General features: G+C 54.8%; 14 non-coding genes across 14 annotated transcripts; 7 read left to right on the forward strand and 7 right to left on the reverse strand.

Annotated features, from left to right (window-relative positions):
* Nucleotides 1–96: 96 nt before the first annotated feature.
* On the forward strand, nucleotides 97–215 carry LOC124486072. Its single transcript, XR_006958190.1, has one exon. It is a non-coding gene; the product is annotated as a 5S ribosomal RNA (ribosomal RNA).
* Nucleotides 216–344: 129 nt separating this feature from the next.
* LOC124486149 lies at nucleotides 345–508 on the reverse strand. Its single transcript, XR_006958264.1, has one exon. It is a non-coding gene; the product is annotated as a U1 spliceosomal RNA (small nuclear RNA).
* Nucleotides 509–949: 441 nt separating this feature from the next.
* Nucleotides 950–1,068, forward strand: LOC124486083. The gene has a single exon (XR_006958201.1). It is a non-coding gene; the product is annotated as a 5S ribosomal RNA (ribosomal RNA).
* A 129-nt stretch (nucleotides 1,069–1,197) lies between these two features.
* On the reverse strand, nucleotides 1,198–1,361 carry LOC124486150. Its single transcript, XR_006958265.1, has one exon. It is a non-coding gene; the product is annotated as a U1 spliceosomal RNA (small nuclear RNA).
* Nucleotides 1,362–1,809: 448 nt separating this feature from the next.
* On the forward strand, nucleotides 1,810–1,928 carry LOC124486094. Its single transcript, XR_006958213.1, has one exon. It is a non-coding gene; the product is annotated as a 5S ribosomal RNA (ribosomal RNA).
* Nucleotides 1,929–2,057: 129 nt separating this feature from the next.
* On the reverse strand, nucleotides 2,058–2,221 carry LOC124486152. Its single transcript, XR_006958266.1, has one exon. It is a non-coding gene; the product is annotated as a U1 spliceosomal RNA (small nuclear RNA).
* A 443-nt stretch (nucleotides 2,222–2,664) lies between these two features.
* Nucleotides 2,665–2,783, forward strand: LOC124486106. The gene has a single exon (XR_006958225.1). It is a non-coding gene; the product is annotated as a 5S ribosomal RNA (ribosomal RNA).
* Nucleotides 2,784–2,912: 129 nt separating this feature from the next.
* LOC124486153 lies at nucleotides 2,913–3,076 on the reverse strand. Its single transcript, XR_006958267.1, has one exon. It is a non-coding gene; the product is annotated as a U1 spliceosomal RNA (small nuclear RNA).
* Nucleotides 3,077–3,528: 452 nt separating this feature from the next.
* Nucleotides 3,529–3,647, forward strand: LOC124486117. The gene has a single exon (XR_006958236.1). It is a non-coding gene; the product is annotated as a 5S ribosomal RNA (ribosomal RNA).
* A 129-nt stretch (nucleotides 3,648–3,776) lies between these two features.
* On the reverse strand, nucleotides 3,777–3,940 carry LOC124486154. The gene has a single exon (XR_006958268.1). It is a non-coding gene; the product is annotated as a U1 spliceosomal RNA (small nuclear RNA).
* A 441-nt stretch (nucleotides 3,941–4,381) lies between these two features.
* LOC124486123 lies at nucleotides 4,382–4,500 on the forward strand. Its single transcript, XR_006958241.1, has one exon. It is a non-coding gene; the product is annotated as a 5S ribosomal RNA (ribosomal RNA).
* A 129-nt stretch (nucleotides 4,501–4,629) lies between these two features.
* On the reverse strand, nucleotides 4,630–4,793 carry LOC124486156. The gene has a single exon (XR_006958270.1). It is a non-coding gene; the product is annotated as a U1 spliceosomal RNA (small nuclear RNA).
* A 444-nt stretch (nucleotides 4,794–5,237) lies between these two features.
* LOC124486124 lies at nucleotides 5,238–5,356 on the forward strand. Its single transcript, XR_006958242.1, has one exon. It is a non-coding gene; the product is annotated as a 5S ribosomal RNA (ribosomal RNA).
* A 129-nt stretch (nucleotides 5,357–5,485) lies between these two features.
* LOC124486157 lies at nucleotides 5,486–5,649 on the reverse strand. The gene has a single exon (XR_006958271.1). It is a non-coding gene; the product is annotated as a U1 spliceosomal RNA (small nuclear RNA).
* Between the last annotated feature and the right edge of the window lie 351 nt (nucleotides 5,650–6,000).

Genomic DNA, 6,000 nt, shown 5'->3' on the forward strand with positions numbered 1-6,000 from the left:
CTGACCACAAAAAACTAAGGAGGAATCCCAAGGCAAACTGAGCTACTGGGCAGAGCGCTGTCATGTATAAGTAGCCTATGACCCACTCCTTCCTTCGCTTACGGCCATACCACCCTGAACACGCCCGATCTCGTCCGATCTCGGAAGCTAAGCAGGGTCGGGCCTGGTTAGTACTTGGATGGGAGACCGCCTGGGAATACCAGGTGCTGTAAGCTTTTTTTCTTTTTTTTCTCTTCTCTCACCAGCAGGGGGTACTGTTTCCCCATCTCGTGCCACACCGCTCCTCAACCGCTTGGCTTGACCGGTCTCAAGTTTGCCAGATTATTATTTTTCACAAACATGTTCGGGGGAGAGCGCGTACGCAGTCCCCCACTACCAGAAATTATGCAGTCGAGATTCCCGCATTTGGGGAATTCGCAAAGGTCAGCACAGCCGAAGTGCAATGGCCGAGCCTCGCCCTGGGTGAACCTCCTTCGTGATCAAGGTGTCTCCCCTGCCAGGTAAGTATGAGTTGGAAGGGAGACGGGTCCTCTGACCCTCGTGCCAAGGCTGCCGCAGGCACCCGCGGTACGCAGACAGGCTGAAAAAGCTGCCAATGGAAGGGGCGGGCTGAAGGGAGCAAGCCCCACCTCCCACTCACACCCATCCCCCCATCCCCCCCATCCCCCCATCCACCCCCGTGGGTCACCCCTCCTCTCCTCTGCCCTGCCCCTTGAAAGTCCACCTCTGATATTAGAATAGTCCAATGACACCAAGAGAAAGCAGCACATATACGTTCAATGATCACGAGAGAGAGAGAGAGAGAGAGAGAGAGAGAGAGAGAGACGATAACAACACTAAGAATGAAGTCAAACTGACCACAAAAAACTAAGGAGGAATCCCAAGGCAAACTGAGCTACTGGGCAGAGCGCTGTCATGTATAAGTAGCCTATGACCCACTCCTTCCTTCGCTTACGGCCATACCACCCTGAACACGCCCGATCTCGTCCGATCTCGGAAGCTAAGCAGGGTCGGGCCTGGTTAGTACTTGGATGGGAGACCGCCTGGGAATACCAGGTGCTGTAAGCTTTTTTTCTTTTTTTTCTCTTCTCTCACCAGCAGGGGGTACTGTTTCCCCATCTCGTGCCACACCGCTCCTCAACCGCTTGGCTTGACCGGTCTCAAGTTTGCCAGATTATTATTTTTCACAAACATGTTCGGGGGAGAGCGCGTACGCAGTCCCCCACTACCAGAAATTATGCAGTCGAGATTCCCGCATTTGGGGAATTCGCAAAGGTCAGCACAGCCGAAGTGCAATGGCCGAGCCTCGCCCTGGGTGAACCTCCTTCGTGATCAAGGTGTCTCCCCTGCCAGGTAAGTATGAGTTGGAAGGGAGACGGGTCCTCTGACCCTCGTGCCAAGGCTGCCGCAGGCACCCGCGGTACGCAGACAGGCTGAAAAAGCTGCCAATGGAAGGGGCGGGCTGAAGGGAGCAAGCCCCACCTCCCACTCACATCCCCCCATCCCCCCCATCCCCCCCATCCCCCCATCCACCCCCGTGGGTCACCCCTCCTCTCCTCTGCCCTGCCCCTTGAAAGTCCACCTCTGATATTAGAATAGTCCAATGACACCAAGAGAAAGCAGCACATATACGTTCAATGATCACGAGAGAGAGAGAGAGAGAGAGAGAGAGAGAGAGAGAGAGACGATAACAACACTAAGAATGAAGTCAAACTGACCACAAAAAACTAAGGAGGAATCCCAAGGCAAACTGAGCTACTGGGCAGAGCGCTGTCATGTATAAGTAGCCTATGACCCACTCCTTCCTTCGCTTACGGCCATACCACCCTGAACACGCCCGATCTCGTCCGATCTCGGAAGCTAAGCAGGGTCGGGCCTGGTTAGTACTTGGATGGGAGACCGCCTGGGAATACCAGGTGCTGTAAGCTTTTTTTCTTTTTTTTCTCTTCTCTCACCAGCAGGGGGTACTGTTTCCCCATCTCGTGCCACACCGCTCCTCAACCGCTTGGCTTGACCGGTCTCAAGTTTGCCAGATTATTATTTTTCACAAACATGTTCGGGGGAGAGCGCGTACGCAGTCCCCCACTACCAGAAATTATGCAGTCGAGATTCCCGCATTTGGGGAATTCGCAAAGGTCAGCACAGCCGAAGTGCAATGGCCGAGCCTCGCCCTGGGTGAACCTCCTTCGTGATCAAGGTGTCTCCCCTGCCAGGTAAGTATGAGTTGGAAGGGAGACGGGTCCTCTGACCCTCGTGCCAAGGCTGCCGCAGGCACCCGCGGTACGCAGACAGGCTGAAAAAGCTGCCAATGGAAGGGGCGGGCTGAAGGGAGCAAGCCCCACCTCCCACTCACACCCATCCCCCCATCCCCCCCATCCCCCCATCCACCCCCGTGGGTCACCCCTCCTCTCCTCTGCCCTGCCCCTTGAAAGTCCACCTCTGATATTAGAATAGTCCAATGACACCAAGAGAAAGCAGCACATATACGTTCAATGATCACGAGAGAGAGAGAGAGAGAGAGAGAGAGAGAGAGAGAGAGACGATAACAACACTAAGAATGAAGTCAAACTGACCACAAAAAACTAAGGAGGAATCCCAAGGCAAACTGAGCTACTGGGCAGAGCGCTGTCATGTATAAGTAGCCTATGACCCACTCCTTCCTTCGCTTACGGCCATACCACCCTGAACACGCCCGATCTCGTCCGATCTCGGAAGCTAAGCAGGGTCGGGCCTGGTTAGTACTTGGATGGGAGACCGCCTGGGAATACCAGGTGCTGTAAGCTTTTTTTCTTTTTTTTCTCTTCTCTCACCAGCAGGGGGTACTGTTTCCCCATCTCGTGCCACACCGCTCCTCAACCGCTTGGCTTGACCGGTCTCAAGTTTGCCAGATTATTATTTTTCACAAACATGTTCGGGGGAGAGCGCGTACGCAGTCCCCCACTACCAGAAATTATGCAGTCGAGATTCCCGCATTTGGGGAATTCGCAAAGGTCAGCACAGCCGAAGTGCAATGGCCGAGCCTCGCCCTGGGTGAACCTCCTTCGTGATCAAGGTGTCTCCCCTGCCAGGTAAGTATGAGTTGGAAGGGAGACGGGTCCTCTGACCCTCGTGCCAAGGCTGCCGCAGGCACCCGCGGTACGCAGACAGGCTGAAAAAGCTGCCAATGGAAGGGGCGGGCTGAAGGGAGCAAGCCCCACCTCCCACTCACACCCATCCCCCCATCCCCCCCATCCCCCCCATCCCCCCATCCACCCCCGTGGGTCACCCCTCCTCTCCTCTGCCCTGCCCCTTGAAAGTCCACCTCTGATATTAGAATAGTCCAATGACACCAAGAGAAAGCAGCACATATACGTTCAATGATCACGAGAGAGAGAGAGAGAGAGAGAGAGAGAGAGAGAGAGAGACGATAACAACACTAAGAATGAAGTCAAACTGACCACAAAAAACTAAGGAGGAATCCCAAGGCAAACTGAGCTACTGGGCAGAGCGCTGTCATGTATAAGTAGCCTATGACCCACTCCTTCCTTCGCTTACGGCCATACCACCCTGAACACGCCCGATCTCGTCCGATCTCGGAAGCTAAGCAGGGTCGGGCCTGGTTAGTACTTGGATGGGAGACCGCCTGGGAATACCAGGTGCTGTAAGCTTTTTTTCTTTTTTTTCTCTTCTCTCACCAGCAGGGGGTACTGTTTCCCCATCTCGTGCCACACCGCTCCTCAACCGCTTGGCTTGACCGGTCTCAAGTTTGCCAGATTATTATTTTTCACAAACATGTTCGGGGGAGAGCGCGTACGCAGTCCCCCACTACCAGAAATTATGCAGTCGAGATTCCCGCATTTGGGGAATTCGCAAAGGTCAGCACAGCCGAAGTGCAATGGCCGAGCCTCGCCCTGGGTGAACCTCCTTCGTGATCAAGGTGTCTCCCCTGCCAGGTAAGTATGAGTTGGAAGGGAGACGGGTCCTCTGACCCTCGTGCCAAGGCTGCCGCAGGCACCCGCGGTACGCAGACAGGCTGAAAAAGCTGCCAATGGAAGGGGCGGGCTGAAGGGAGCAAGCCCCACCTCCCACTCACACCCATCCCCCCATCCCCCCCATCCCCCCATCCACCCCCGTGGGTCACCCCTCCTCTCCTCTGCCCTGCCCCTTGAAAGTCCACCTCTGATATTAGAATAGTCCAATGACACCAAGAGAAAGCAGCACATATACGTTCAATGATCACGAGAGAGAGAGAGAGAGAGAGAGAGAGAGAGAGAGAGACGATAACAACACTAAGAATGAAGTCAAACTGACCACAAAAAACTAAGGAGGAATCCCAAGGCAAACTGAGCTACTGGGCAGAGCGCTGTCATGTATAAGTAGCCTATGACCCACTCCTTCCTTCGCTTACGGCCATACCACCCTGAACACGCCCGATCTCGTCCGATCTCGGAAGCTAAGCAGGGTCGGGCCTGGTTAGTACTTGGATGGGAGACCGCCTGGGAATACCAGGTGCTGTAAGCTTTTTTTCTTTTTTTTCTCTTCTCTCACCAGCAGGGGGTACTGTTTCCCCATCTCGTGCCACACCGCTCCTCAACCGCTTGGCTTGACCGGTCTCAAGTTTGCCAGATTATTATTTTTCACAAACATGTTCGGGGGAGAGCGCGTACGCAGTCCCCCACTACCAGAAATTATGCAGTCGAGATTCCCGCATTTGGGGAATTCGCAAAGGTCAGCACAGCCGAAGTGCAATGGCCGAGCCTCGCCCTGGGTGAACCTCCTTCGTGATCAAGGTGTCTCCCCTGCCAGGTAAGTATGAGTTGGAAGGGAGACGGGTCCTCTGACCCTCGTGCCAAGGCTGCCGCAGGCACCCGCGGTACGCAGACAGGCTGAAAAAGCTGCCAATGGAAGGGGCGGGCTGAAGGGAGCAAGCCCCACCTCCCACTCACACCCATCCCCCCCATCCCCCCCATCCCCCCATCCACCCCCGTGGGTCACCCCTCCTCTCCTCTGCCCTGCCCCTTGAAAGTCCACCTCTGATATTAGAATAGTCCAATGACACCAAGAGAAAGCAGCACATATACGTTCAATGATCACGAGAGAGAGAGAGAGAGAGAGAGAGAGAGAGAGAGAGAGACGATAACAACACTAAGAATGAAGTCAAACTGACCACAAAAAACTAAGGAGGAATCCCAAGGCAAACTGAGCTACTGGGCAGAGCGCTGTCATGTATAAGTAGCCTATGACCCACTCCTTCCTTCGCTTACGGCCATACCACCCTGAACACGCCCGATCTCGTCCGATCTCGGAAGCTAAGCAGGGTCGGGCCTGGTTAGTACTTGGATGGGAGACCGCCTGGGAATACCAGGTGCTGTAAGCTTTTTTTCTTTTTTTTCTCTTCTCTCACCAGCAGGGGGTACTGTTTCCCCATCTCGTGCCACACCGCTCCTCAACCGCTTGGCTTGACCGGTCTCAAGTTTGCCAGATTATTATTTTTCACAAACATGTTCGGGGGAGAGCGCGTACGCAGTCCCCCACTACCAGAAATTATGCAGTCGAGATTCCCGCATTTGGGGAATTCGCAAAGGTCAGCACAGCCGAAGTGCAATGGCCGAGCCTCGCCCTGGGTGAACCTCCTTCGTGATCAAGGTGTCTCCCCTGCCAGGTAAGTATGAGTTGGAAGGGAGACGGGTCCTCTGACCCTCGTGCCAAGGCTGCCGCAGGCACCCGCGGTACGCAGACAGGCTGAAAAAGCTGCCAATGGAAGGGGCGGGCTGAAGGGAGCAAGCCCCACCTCCCACTCACACCCATCCCCCCATCCCCCCCATCCCCCCCATCCCCCCATCCACCCCCGTGGGTCACCCCTCCTCTCCTCTGCCCTGCCCCTTGAAAGTCCACCTCTGATATTAGAATAGTCCAATGACACCAAGAGAAAGCAGCACATATACGTTCAATGATCACGAGAGAGAGAGAGAGAGAGAGAGAGAGAGAGAGAGAGACGATAACAACACTAAGAATGAAGTC

Source organism: Hypomesus transpacificus, chromosome 23, assembly GCF_021917145.1.
Source record: "Hypomesus transpacificus isolate Combined female chromosome 23, fHypTra1, whole genome shotgun sequence".
NCBI classification, from domain to species: Eukaryota; Metazoa; Chordata; class Actinopteri; order Osmeriformes; family Osmeridae; genus Hypomesus; species Hypomesus transpacificus.